Below are 14,170 nucleotides of genomic sequence, written 5' to 3'. Positions count from 1 at the left end.
TTCTGAAGACTTGCTGCCTTTCTTCTCACTAAATTTCACTCTCAATTTAAAGGCTACCCATCGATAGGCTGTAATTCAGCTTCCTCTTTAATCTTATCTAATTGCTGTCTGTCAAGTGTCATCCCTACAGAACTTCTCCACCTGGTAAGTAGCAAAAAGCTAGGGACACTGGTGTTGACTTTGTAGAAGAAAAAAGCCAAGGCATCAAGGTATACATCCCAAAAGAAAAAGAAATCCAAATGACTTTAAAATATTTTGACTGAAAGTGAGCAGAAAAAGTGTCCATAAAATGACAACAGAATAAATAAAAGAAAGAAAACAAAAAATTGCAGTAGCCACTTCCCATAAAGTTAGTAAGTAGAAAAAACTAAATGCTTTAATATGTGTTTCTGAAATAAATCAATCTACAAATATAGACAAATATACCCCTGACTCCATTAATTTCGTGTGCTTTATGCTACTTCAGTTTGTAAATCCAAGTTGTGAATCTAACCACTTCTTAAAATATCAGGTATATTCTAGGTTAAAAAATGTCTCACAGAAATTTTTACTTTTGGATTCAAAGCCAGGGTGAAATGCAATCAGCATTATAAACGCTCCAAACTAAAGTTTATCTGGAATTGCCAACATAACCCTGAGTTCAGCAATGCAAATGGCACTGCTATAATATAAGAAATAAGAAAGCTTTCAATATGTTGTCTAAGAACTTGGTCACATTGAAAGTGATTTATGAGCAAGCAGACTAAGCATTTAAATGCCTTTCCTAGCAATGGTAGATTTCTCAGTACAAGTATTCTCAGTCTGATTCTACATTCCACAATAGCACAGCTCCTGACTATATAAGCCCCTTCTGATAGGGTAACATTTCCAATCCAAGATTAAAATCTTGGAAACTTGTCAACAGAAAAGGATGATAATATGAGCGAAACTGCAGCTATCAGAGAAAAATGCCGTGCAAGTAATTTCTATAATGGTCAACTTTTAGTCATTTTCTCTCTCCCCTTCACTCTTAAGTAAAGGGGTTGGCCTGAAGGTCATTTTAATATTTTGGATAAGTACAGTTAGAAACCAGAAATTCATGAACACAGGAAAAAGAGCCATTTAATACTACAAGAATCAGGTTTTTTTTAAACATTGCCTTTCTGATTTCCATTTCTATTGTGGACTATAGGGAATTTTTCTCCTGATAAATGATGCTTTAAGCAGTGAGTTGACAATAAATCCTTGAACTTTATGAGGCACTAAAAATTAAAGGATCAGAGAGTCTTAAGTTTTCTTGGGTATATTTCCATCATTTTTTTCTGTGATATTTTATTTAATCTTCCACTACTCCAGAGACTAGGGATGAATGACCTACCAGGTCTTTTCCATTTTTTTTTCTCCTTATAAACTTCTTTTTCTGATGAGAATGTGGGTGATTCCTCTAATTTCTGATGTGCCCTTGGCAATATTGTAGGTGAATTGGGGTGACTCTAGTTTTACTAGCTACACAGGATAGAGTATTACAAGGCATTTGTGGGGCAAAGAGTACATTGGATAAAGTTGAAACTGTGTATTTTTTATTACTGTGATCTTTCTCAAATACTTTAATTCCATCATATCCTATAGTTGCTAAAGCAAATCTTAAGCTCCATTTTGTTATTTTTTCCCTTTTGTTCTCCTTGTGTTTCAATGTGGTTTCCCTTGAAAATAAAGCAATTTTTCCTTCTTACTAAACTGAATACTTCAAATTACAAATATAGATGTGTACACACAACATACATTTGCATATATTTAATGATCAATCAGCTATCATTCAACACTAAGTTATTACCCATCTAATTGTTCTCTGCCAATCAGGCTTGGTGATGTGCTCTGGGGTTGAGAGTGGTAAATCAGAAATGTGCTTGTTTTAGGCAGCTCATCATCTCATGAAGGAGCGAGAACTGTCAGTCAGCCATCATACTTCAGAGTTATAATCCTTGGAGATGGATAAACAGAAGGGAAGGGGGCTCTTAAAAGCACTATTGAACTCAGTCTCTGGGGTAGGAACGTCTTCCTAGGGCAGTGCTTTATGTACGATCCCTTCTCAGCGGCATTCTCACCACATGGGAACTTATTAAACATGCAAATTCTCAGGACCCATCCCAAGACTTACTAAATCACAAACTCTAGGGATGAATCTTCCATCTGTTTTGTAATAAGCCCTCTGGGTGATTCTGATTTGCACTCAAGTTTGAAAACCATTGTCCCAGAAAAAGTAACAACTTTGTAAGGAAAAGATGCTCTACTTGCTATCAGATTCATTTGCATAATTGATACCTCTTGATAATTAAGTCATCTGTTAAGAACTCCCATTGTTTTATTTGTCTCTAAACTGTTAAAGTAAAAGAAAATAAAAACAAAAAGGAAAAAGGAAAGAGATTCCACTTTTAGCAAATGTTACTTACTTACACTTTGTCTATCCAGAACAAATTTAAATAGCTTAAAGGTAAAATTCAAGCAAATAACTAATTACTTTAGTGCCACACAATGCAAAATAACATCATTAAGAACAAGAATGAGAGCAAGAACAACAGCAGTTTCTTTTGGAAGCTAAATAGATTGAATTGACCAAATTACTCAATTGTGATTAGCATTCCAACAGATTCAGTTTAGTTTGTGAATGGAAGAAATCTGTGTCCTAGTACCCAATATGTAGGAGTATTCTTCTGAGACATTTTTGGGAAGAAGCCTAATTATTTTTTAAAAAATTATTTATGTAGTACCAATACCAGGACTTGAACTCTGGCTCAGCTTTTTCTCTGTTACTTGAGTCATCCTTCCAGTACAGCATTTTGTTGGTGTTAATTGAAGATGGAACTCACGTACTCTGTTACCTGGGCTGGCTCTTTGAATTGCAGTCTTCAGATCTCAGCATTTTGAGTAGTTAGGACTACACATGGTGCCACCAGCACCAGCTCTTTTCCCTTCTTATTTCCATAGAAAGACTTCTTGCCCCATTTCTTCTTTCCAGGGGAATGAGGGCGAATGGAACAAAAGGAAATTAGGACTGAAGAAACTGAATGGTCATTTAAGTAATCCATTTTAGCTAACATTTACAATTCTTTACTTCCTGACAAGCATGTATGTATATATATTTAAATAGAAGAATCAACTGTATAATATAACTGGTAAATTGTTTTATAAATATTTCTTTGAAAACTAAATGTGTATCTTAAAAATCAAAACCTAAACAGTATTTGTTACATAGTGTTACTACAAGATTTTTTAAAATATATTTTTAATTGTAATTATTAGAAGGGTTAGATTATATTCACCAGATAGAAGGTGCATTACTTCACATACATTGATACGCTTTCTCATGTCTTGGTCCCCATTTCTCTCCCCCAAACCCCGCCCCTCATCTTATTTTCCTCCCTTCCCTATCCTACTTCAAATAACCAAATACATATATATATATATATATACAATATATCAGATAACCAGGTAAAATACTGTAACAATATGAGATAACCAAGGGACAGCAAAAGAGATGAGAGATAACATAGTACATTAAGGACAATGATCACTCGTTATATGGCTTTTGTTTCTATATCCTGGAGGTCCTTTCATTTAGCATCATTCTATATAGCCTTATGTATCTAGGTTTTGTTCTATTATAAATCTCTGGGAGGAGAACCCAAGGTTTCTACTGATTATGACAAATGAGGGAAACCATTGAGCCTATGTTCCTTTGAGTCTGGCTTACTTCACTTAATAAGTCTTTCCATTTCCTTACAAATGGGGTGATGTCATTCATTCTGACAGCAGCATAGAATCCCATTGTGTATAAATACCACATCTTGTTGATCCACTCATCAATTGAGGGGCATCTGGGTTGGTTCCATAACTTTGCTATGTACTACAAGAGTTTTTGTAGACATTATGCTACATTTATTTTTACAACTTGTGTCCTAATGTTATTCATCCTATGTTTCATGTTAAACATAACTAGTGGGTCAGTGAAGTTTTTCATTAGAATTTTTTTTTTTGCCAGTCCTGGGCTTGAGCTCAGGGCCTGAGCACTGTCCTTGGACTTTCTCAAGGCTAGAGCTCTACCACTTGAGCCTCAGCACCACTTCTGGCTTTTTTTTTCTATGTATGTGGTACCGAGGAATCGAACCCGGATCTTCGTGCATGCTAGGCAAGCACTTTAACCACTAGGCCAAACTCCCGGCCCTCATTAGAATTCTTAAATCTTTTTCTTCACTAAAAATATATTCTTTCCTAGTTTCATATGATGTACGTTGAGTAGGGAAATTGAGGGGATAGGTGGGTTTGAACGTGATGGAGAAGAATGATGAAAAGGATGACATTACCCAAGATATTCATAAACACACCTGAAAAATAGTAACAACTTTGTATAAATACTTGAAGACAATAAAAATATTAAAAAGGCAGTAAAAATACTCTCATGCAGAAAACAGTACTCAGAATATCTAAAACCTGTCCTCATTCTGATTTATTTTAAGATCTCTCTATCATTTGGACTTTTAAAATACTTCCAACATGACTTTCAGCCTTCTTGCTTTACCTGCCACCCCAGTCCAAAAATATTAATGGGCTCATTTCTCTGATAGGTCCTTTGAAGGCCTATACATCACATCATTCTATTTTACTTACGCAGTATTCTCTGAGACAAAACCTTTTGTAATTAGATCTTTTTTGATTTCTTGACCTCTTTCTTAAAGGTATCTGAGGTATTTTTTGTGTCTCTGGGTATGTTTCTTCTTTTCTTGATTTGGTGCATTTGAGATGGTTATTTGCTTTACTTGCAATGGCCCACCGTAGCCTGGAATACCTGGCTATATTTTCATTCAGCAGTTGGCTAATCATCTATTTTTTTTCCAGAAAATTTCCCTCTCAAACTGAACACTTCATACTCAACTCATTACAATAATATTAATTATGAGGTAAACTTCATGGACAGGGAAAACATGTATGTACCATTGTTAACATGTTGGAAATGCACTCTATAACTTGGGAGGGGGTTCGGGGAAGGAAAGTAGGAGAAAAACATGGGAAGGGGTAACAATGTTCAAGAAGTTGTGTACTTACTACCTTACAACCCCTCTATGCATCACTCTGATAAATAAAATTAATAAAAAATCTTGCTGTCACTGTGTAGAGTAGAAAACAGAATTACATTTGTCACGATTGATTTCACAAAAATAATATGAAGCCCATGATAAAGGAAATAAGGATTTTTTTTCTCATTTCCTCAATGTGTTTTAAAATAGGTTTAAAATACTTCTTTACTTACCTTGAAAAAAATCCAGTTGCTAATAGTTAAATTATGGCAGAGATTACTGGATATATTGTAAGATCTTTACTTTGGGAGATCAGAAAATTTTGGATTAGAGAAGAAAAGCTTTGGGACTACAGACTATGGATTCCATCACTAATTCTACACTTGTGATCTTTCACAAGTGTAGACACTTGTGTGTCTTTCCACTTAGAGAAATGTGTTATCTTCCAAAACTTATCCAGACTACTGTGCCTGGAGTATAATTTAAAGTTCCTCTTAGTAAATGCAGTCCGGAAACAAACGTTTATTTTAGGCACTGTAGTAGTCAGACGTCTTCATAGTTCCCATGGATAACTTTTGAAAGCAATATCAGAGAAATGGGTCCTTTAAAGGTGACTCCAGCCATGTCTGTTTTCCTCCATTTTCTCCATGTGACATAAGGCTAGTGAAGGAGGTTTGAAAAGAGTGTTAACTAAACTGAAACACTGGAAGTACTTGGAAGTATTTATTAATCTCCTTTGGATTTTAAGTCTACTTAGTAATATCTTTTCTGTCTTGTCCTCAAGTGTGTCACTAGAGAATATGTCCAAAGCATTTTTGAAATCAAGACTCCCAATTTTGACTCTATTTCTCCCATCTTTGAGCATAGTAACTGTTGTGAGTAGGAAGTGAGCTTAGTCTGACAGGACTATTTTTAGTGGTTCTCATTCAGAGTCTACTACTTCCTGTACTAAGTACTCAGAAGCCATTGTTTAGAAAAATTGTTCTATCATTTAGCCTCATCCTATATGGCCTTAAGTATCTAGATTTTGTATCAAGATTGTAGTCATCTGCTGGGAAAGTCCACGGTTTGTACTAATTATCACAAATGAGGGAAACCATTGAGCCTATGTTTGAGTCTGGCTTACTCCACTTAATATGATTTTTTCTAAGTCTTTCCATTTCCTTACAAATGGGGTGATGTCATTCTTTCTGACAGCAGCATAGAATTCCATTGTGTATAAATTCCACATCTTGTTGATCCACTCATCAACTGAGGGGCAACTGGGTTGGTTCCAGTTCTTTGCTATGGTAAATAGTGCTGCAATGAACATCATTGTGCTAGTGGCTTTAGTATGTCCTTGTTTCTGGACCATTGGGTAGATGTCAAGTAGTGGAATTGTTGGGTCATAGGGAAGCTCTATGTTTAGTCATTTGAGGAACTACCATACTGCTTTCCATAGTGGTTGAACAAGTTTACATCCCACCAACAGTGTAGTAGTGATCCCTCCTGGTCACATCCCTGCCAGCATCTGTTGTTATTAGATTTCTTGATCCTGGCCATTCTAACTGGAGTGAGGTGGAATCTCAGAGTTGTTTTGATTTTCATTTCTTTTATGGTCAGAAATGTCGAGCATTTCTTCATGTGTCTATAGGCCATTTTTGTTTCTTCTTCAGAGAAGACTCTAAGTCTTTGGCCCATCTTTTAATGGAATGGTTGTTTCTTTGGAGATTAGTTTTGCAGTGATTCAATTTTTTTTAGCTGTAGATATATTTTAGATATGAAGTCTTTGTTGTATGGTTAGTGAAGATCTTCTCCCACTCTGTGGGCTTTCAATTTAGCTTGCTAATCATGTCCTTTGCCATATAGAAGCTCTGCAGTTTAATGCTGTCCCATTTGTCCAGCTTTCTTTAATTTGTTGTGTTTCTGGGTCTTTATTAAGAAACTTGTGATGTGCCAAAGAGACCTAGGATATCTTCTATTCCTCCTTGTAAACTTTTCAGTATATCTTTTTTTACCTTGAGGTCTTTGACCTCCAAGTTATGGAAAAAAGAGGTATATAATATGTGATTTTTGTTTTTAATGTACTGTTATTTCTCATCTCTTTTTGTCCCTTGTTATAGTATCTTACCTTGTTATCTGGTATATTGTATATAAGTTTGTTTATTTAAAATAGGAAAAGGAAGGGGGAAAACAAGAGGAGGGGAGGGGTTGGGGGGAGGCAAATGGGGACAAAAACATGAGGAGGGGTATGAATGTTTGTGAAGTAATGCACCTTTTATCTGGTGAATATAACCCTTCTATTAATTACAATAAAAAAAGAAGTGACCAGGAGTGGGGGGAGGGTAATGGGTACCAAGACATGTGAAAGGGTATCAATGTATGTGAATTAATGCACCTTCTATCTGGCAAATATCATGTAACCCTTTTATTAATTACAATAAAAAAGAAGTGACCAAAAAAATGGAAGAAAACTTGTTCTAGAATCTTGTCCCAAGTTGACCTCAAGCTCAGCATTCATTCTCCAGTTCAAAAATACACCTTCTTTTTTTGTTTATAAATCCAAATGGTATTTGCCTGTATCAAATCATCTAGGAACCCTTTTCCACAGCAGGGCTCTTTAAGTTCAATGACAGCAGTTCAGCCACATCTACAAACCCTCTGAGTACACAGAAAAAGCTTTCCTGGCCAAGAGGGAAGGATTCATTTAGAGCAGTGCTGTTTGAGTCCTTCACTTATTTAAGAATTAATTTGTCCACTTTGAGAAGGGTATAGGAAGCTGATTTTTCCAAGCCACAGGTGAGGTCCTATTTGGTTTGATAATCAGTATGGAAGTGAATCCAGTCAAGAGAACAGTGTTATTTTAATGTTGGAAGCCTGTGTAGTGTTTAAATAATTCAGCAAAAATTAATCTGTCCAAATTGCTGGTGGCTCATACTTATAATCTTAGTTACTCAGGTGGCTGAGATCTGAGGATCATAGTTCAAAGCTAGGCCTGGGCAGGAAACTCTGTAGGATTCTTCTATCCAATTATACACCATTAAGGTGGGAATGGATCTTTAGTTTAATCAGGTAGAGCACCAACCTTGAGCAACAAAGCAAAGGGACAATACCCAGGCTCTGGGTTCAACCCCAGTAAGAAGCATACACATGCGCGCACACACACACACACACACACACACACACACACACACACACACACACAACCCTGATAGTTAAAATTTCTATCTCTCCAAAATACTGAAGTGGAAGGTAGGTAAACAGTGTAATCCTCATTTCACTGGTGAGCAAACAGCTCTGAGAGGTGAAGTCATTCTCTCAAGGGTCACACGCCTGTATGGCAGAATCAGGATTTAAATTCAAGTAAATGTGATTTCAAAGCTGTTGCCTTTCTCCTGTAGGACACTGTGCTAGATTTAAATAAATCAGGGCTCAAAGAGAGCTCCTTTTTATCCTTATGAAATATCTTGCAATGTGGAAGTCAAGGCAGAAGTCCATCCCATCTTTCAAGTAGATTGCCATGTTCAGCTGGTTTTTATTTTAAATAACTATTCTTTTCTGTTTAACATAACACAGTGTAATTGTTTCAATAAAGAATTGTCACTTTATTCCTGTGGCTAGATGAAATGTATTTTCACATAATCATTTGACTTGGGAGTTAATAATATCAGGAAAATGAAAACTGCAAAGATAACTTTTGCTGCCTGATTACTTTGTGCATTAGATCGATGTTGAATGGGAGCGTGGCCCTTGGCTGAACTGTTTCCTAGTTATTAATGCAACAGGTGTCACAAAAGGAGGACTATGAACTAAAGGCCAACTGTAGTGCAGTGGATGAAATGTGAAACTCAGGAGAGGAAATGGCATATAGGAATAGAATGTCCCTGCAAGTGACAGCCACATTTTGCTGAGCCAGGCCTTCCAAAATGCCCTGACCATTAATTCAATCAGAAAAGCTGGAGCACTAAATTAAAATAGGAAATGGACAGCAGAAAGACAAAGCACCCACAGCCCAAGATGGAGAAAATCCACAAAAGAACACAGCAGGAACAAAATTCTTTTCTTTTCTGTTTTTTTTTATCTTGTCTTGCCTTTTCTCTTCTCTTTCCCTTCTCTTTTCCTTTTCTCATTCCCTTTTAACATTTCCCCTGCCTTTACCTCCATTCTGCCCTTTTCCTTTCCTTTCTTTTTGTGCTTGTTCTGGGCTTGGGTGCTATCCTAAACATTTTGGCTCAAGGCTAGCACTCTACTACTTGCGTCACATATCCACTCTGGCTTTTTTTTTTTTTTTTAATCTAAATGACCTTTCAGTTTACATGAAAAACAGGAAGTGGAGGAAACACTTACTCCTCATGTGGTGACAGTGAATTATAGACCCCTTGAGGACAACATATGAAATTTTATTCCTGCATTTCCAATGATTATCAGTTTAGGAGGTGGTGGTTCAAGATTTGAACCGCCTTCTACTATGTATAATCACTGCCCATTGGTGATGTCAATCACTCCTGCAAAACTGGAGTAAGGTGGCTGGAGCCCATAGTTTGCTTTCTCCTCTTGTCTTCTTCATGTCAAGCATATGGTCCTTGTTCAATAAGTATTGATCACTTTTCTTGGCCTTTGTCCCCACTCACTATGATTTGCTTGTCTCATTGCACATGGAGGCAAAGCGCCTGCAGAAGCTGCTTGTTAGCTTGCTGTTAATTCCATGAGTGGGACCTCAGGCCATAGAGCAACAGGTGTGCTGAGGAGGTGAGTCATCACATAGTGTTACAATAGTGTCGCCCATTTTTTTTTTTGCAAAATTTCAAAATCCTACATTATAACACTTTTTGAGGTAGACTTTGCATGGTGTCCAGGTGCAAGAGTTTTAAAGTTGAGGTTTAAATGCCCAATAAGCATTTTCCAAATGAGTAAACAAATAGCAACTTTTGCCATGAACAGCAAATTTATAAATTTCAATCTCATGTACAAAATACAATCATTATACCCAAGATAGAATCTCTTAATTTTCGACAGCTCTTCTGGAATAGCACAATATTTTTCAAATGGGATCTGAAGCAAATTGGTTGTCTCTCTTAGTTTGAGATTTTGCTGTGACACTCTAAGATGCGCTCATAAGATGTCAAAAAATCTTGGTCTTTTCTGCCATACCCCAGTCATACGCTCAATGAACACAACTGGTATGCCACAGATGGGGTGCCTGGGGTCAGTTACTATCCAGAATTAATATTTTCCTCATGCCACTCTGGCTTTTTTGCTGGTTCACTGGAGAGCCTCAAGACTTTTCTGCCAGGGCTGACTCTGAGCTGTGATCCTCAGATCTCAACCTCCTGAGTAGCTAGCATTAACAGTCATAAGCCACGAGCACTTGGCTTTCTTATTTTCATTTGTTTACAGAGAATCTGTACTGCCAGGATGTAAGGGACTTGAATTAAAAACCCTCTGAGAATCAGATTGTTTTGGTAGAAAATAAGAAATAGATGCCAGGGAATTTCTGAATAGAAATAGATGTTTTTATATACATGTTCACGGGTTTTCTTGTAATCTGCTTTACTGAAAGTCTGAGCATCTAGAAAGTATCCTCAGCATCATCAAGTGTGGTGCTTTGACAGCTCCAAAGACATATGGGTCTGCATTCACATGTACCTTGAATGTATCTTGTCCACAAATCCTGTAGCTTATTAACTGTAACTTCATGATCTGTCTCTGCTGCAACAACTTGATTAAAGGTGGTCACTGATGCCCCTAACAAGGATTTTCACACCATGCTTTGATAGATATTTAGTTATATGGTAAATAGGCATGAGGAATCATGAAATAAGGACTTGAATCTCTCTCTGTATGAACTGGCAAACCTTCAGCAGAGAGCAAATACGTGACAGTGTGGACTCTGACAAGGTTGTCCTCAGATGCTTTCTCATGATGTCGTGTTAGATGAGTCCCTTGGGATCTCTAAATGGGTTTTGTAAAATAGTAGGCTATAAATAAAACATTTAGAGAAGTTGGCTGGACTAAATGATAAAGATAATATAGTAGTTTATATCGAGTCAACTTGACAGGGCTATTGCATGTCATGTTTTTTGTTTGTTTGTTTGTTTGTTTTTTTAAAAAACCACAATTCTAGCTGTTGGCTGGTGTGTAGCTCAGTGGCAGAGTGCTTGTCTAACATACATGAAGCTATGGGTTCAGTACTTAGCACTCCAAAAAAATACTAGGTGTTGTCAAGGAGATACTTTTTAGATGTTCAGTAAAGCAATTACTATCTAGTATGTAAGTAGGTGGGCCCTATTCAATCAGGTGAAAACTGTAAAACAAAAGATTGAAATTTACCCCCCCCCCCCTCCAGAGAGCAGTTCTATCTCAGCATTGGACCACAGAACCTTCCCCAAGTTTCCAGTGAACAGATTTTAGATTCAAGATCGCAATTTCAACTCTTACTTGGCTTTTTGGCATGCCATTGATCATGACCAATTCCTTTTGAGCCAATATCTTAACGTTTCCCCCCATGGGTCCTCCCTTCCTCGCCTCCTTTCTATCCAGATGGTATCATCCTGATTCTATTCTGTTTTAGAAATCTTTGACTAACCAAAGAACTAAAGTCATTGGCATACTTCCTCCTGGCACACAGATCTTTAGATGGACAACTATCACTAGTAAACTTTCTGGATCCTAGATTCTTTACAAGGGAGGTGAATCAGTAATCTATTAGGTGACACCCAACTTTCACACTCCCATAACCAAAAAGCTTAATGTAGAGCCTACTGTGAGAAAAGCTGACTGAACTCATGGACCAGTAAAGCCAAATGTCAAAACCATTTTTCTAGTTAATTTTTTTCTGACTTCACTGTATTTCTATTTATGTGTTACAAATGATTTTTAAGATTTTTCTTGATGATTAAAAAATGACCAATAAGTTCTTGACAAGTTGAGTAAAGAAGAGAAATTTTGTTATATCCCTAAAGATTTTCACATTCAAGAAGAAATATGCTTTGATGCTAGTCATATGATAGGCTGGGAATTGGTGGCCTGGTGGGAGAATTCAGACAAGAAGAGGTTGACAGGGAAGTGGGGACTGTGGTGCTAAGTGCTAATGGATTTCACAGGGGAAACGTATAATGGGATGTGGGAATAATGATGGTAAAATCAGGGTCTCAATTGTTGACTGCCTTGTCTGGGATGCATGTATTTTAAAGGCACACAAAGGAGGACTTTGTGGAAATAACACTGCCATTCATTTATCAGAAATCTTATCCATGTTAGTGCACTTTCATCTCCTTGGGATCTATACATACTCTTTTCTGCTTTATTTTTCTTCACAGACTTGATTAATTTTTGATATAGAGTTATTTGTAATTTTGTTTTTATTAACATAGAAAGTCCATGAGGACTGGTATGTTGAGCTGCTATAATGAGTACTGAACTCTAAAAGCTTATACTTCTGTTGAGGATATAGTAGATAATCAATTCATATTTCAGGAAGATTAACACAAAGTTGGAAACAAATCTCCAGGGACCCACCATTCTCAAGAGAGTAATCACTGTTCCACTGAGCATAATCTCCATGGATCATTTTCAAGACACAGGTTTTGGTGAAGACCGTGGCATATTTTGGTCCATCCTCCCTTTAAAAAAGACCTCCCCTTTGCCCATCTCCTGAGAATGGTAGGTAGCATTAGTTCCAGATTCATGCTGAGGTTGTGATAAAATTGCTCCTGTTTTATCATCTTGTAGTAAAGTGTAATGATTTTTAGTACTAATACTTGAGGGAATTGGATAGTCATGGAACTTGCAATTAGATAACCCAGACTGGCCACATCCTAGGCTAATCTTCTATTGTGTAATTAATCACTCCAAAAGTTAGTGGTATAAAACTGTAGTATCTATCTATCTATATGTCTATCATCTATCATCTATCTATACATCCATTTGTCAGATGGGTGGCTTGAACTCAGGCCTGGGCCCTGTCCTTGAGCCTCCTTGTGATCAAGACTAGCACTCTATCTCTTGACCTATGCCACCACTTCCAGGTTTTGTGTGGTTTATTGGAGGTAAGAGTCTCGCAGTGGCAGTGACATTTCTGCTCGGGCTGGCTTTGAACCATGATCCTCAAATCTCAGCCTCCTGATGGTTAAGATTATAGGTATGAGCCTCTGGCACATGGCTAAAACAGCAATATAGTACCTCTTACCTTTTCCAAGAGTCAAGTGTCCAGGGATTCCTTAGCTGTATGGTTTGAGCTATAGGCAAGGTGAAAGCCAGTGATGCAGACATCAGACAGTGCTGAAAGACCCACTGCCAAGTTCACCAATGTAGCTATCGACAGGAGGGTTCAGTTCTTCACTTTGGCTTCTACCAGAAGGAAGAAGAGGGAAAAAAAGGAGGGAGGAAGGAGGAGGAGGAGAAGGAGTAGTAGAGAGAGAAAGAGGAAGGAGAGGAGGTATGGAAATAGCAGAAAAATAAGGAAGAAGAGGCAGAAAAGAGCAGGAATAGGAAAAAGAAAAGACAGAAGCAAGTCTATGGTATCTTTTACAACCTAATCACCGAAGTATATTGCTTACTTGAACCATACTATATTGCTAACATATGCAGCATTGTGAATAACAGGGGCTGCTACATTTGGGATAGAGTGGCTTCTCAAAGGCCCAGGTGTTAAATTTTGTCCACAGCATGGCTCTGGGGAAAGTGTGGATCCACAAGGATGTGGGGACTTGTGGGAAACACTTAAATCTTTTGGGACACATCTACCAAGGGGATTTGAAACCCTGCTGCTCCCACTCCTCTTTTGTTTTCTGGCCAGGAGGTAAACAGTTGGTTCACTATGTGGCACTTATTAGGACATTTTGTTAGTGGGCCTGAAAGCTGAGGAACTAACTCTAGAGGCCATCATGGAAGTTAAGTACCATAGCCATGAAATACTGAAGGTTGATTATTATTATTGTTATTATTATTCTTATTGCTAGTCCTGGGGCTAGAAATCAGGGTCTGAGCACTGTCCTTGGGCATTCTCAAAGCCAGTGCTCTACCAGTTGAGCCACAGCACCACTTCCAGCTTTTTTTTTCTGTGTATGTAGTACTGAGGAGTTGAACCCAGGGCCTTGTGCATGTTAGGCAAGCACTCTACCACTAGGTCAAAATCCCGC

This window comes from Megascapheus bottae, chromosome 3 (assembly GCF_031878675.1).
Source record: "Megascapheus bottae isolate mThoBot1 chromosome 3, mThoBot2.hap1, whole genome shotgun sequence".
NCBI lineage: Eukaryota > Metazoa > Chordata > Mammalia > Rodentia > Geomyidae > Megascapheus > Megascapheus bottae.
Note: the sequence above shows the minus strand (reverse complement) of the source record.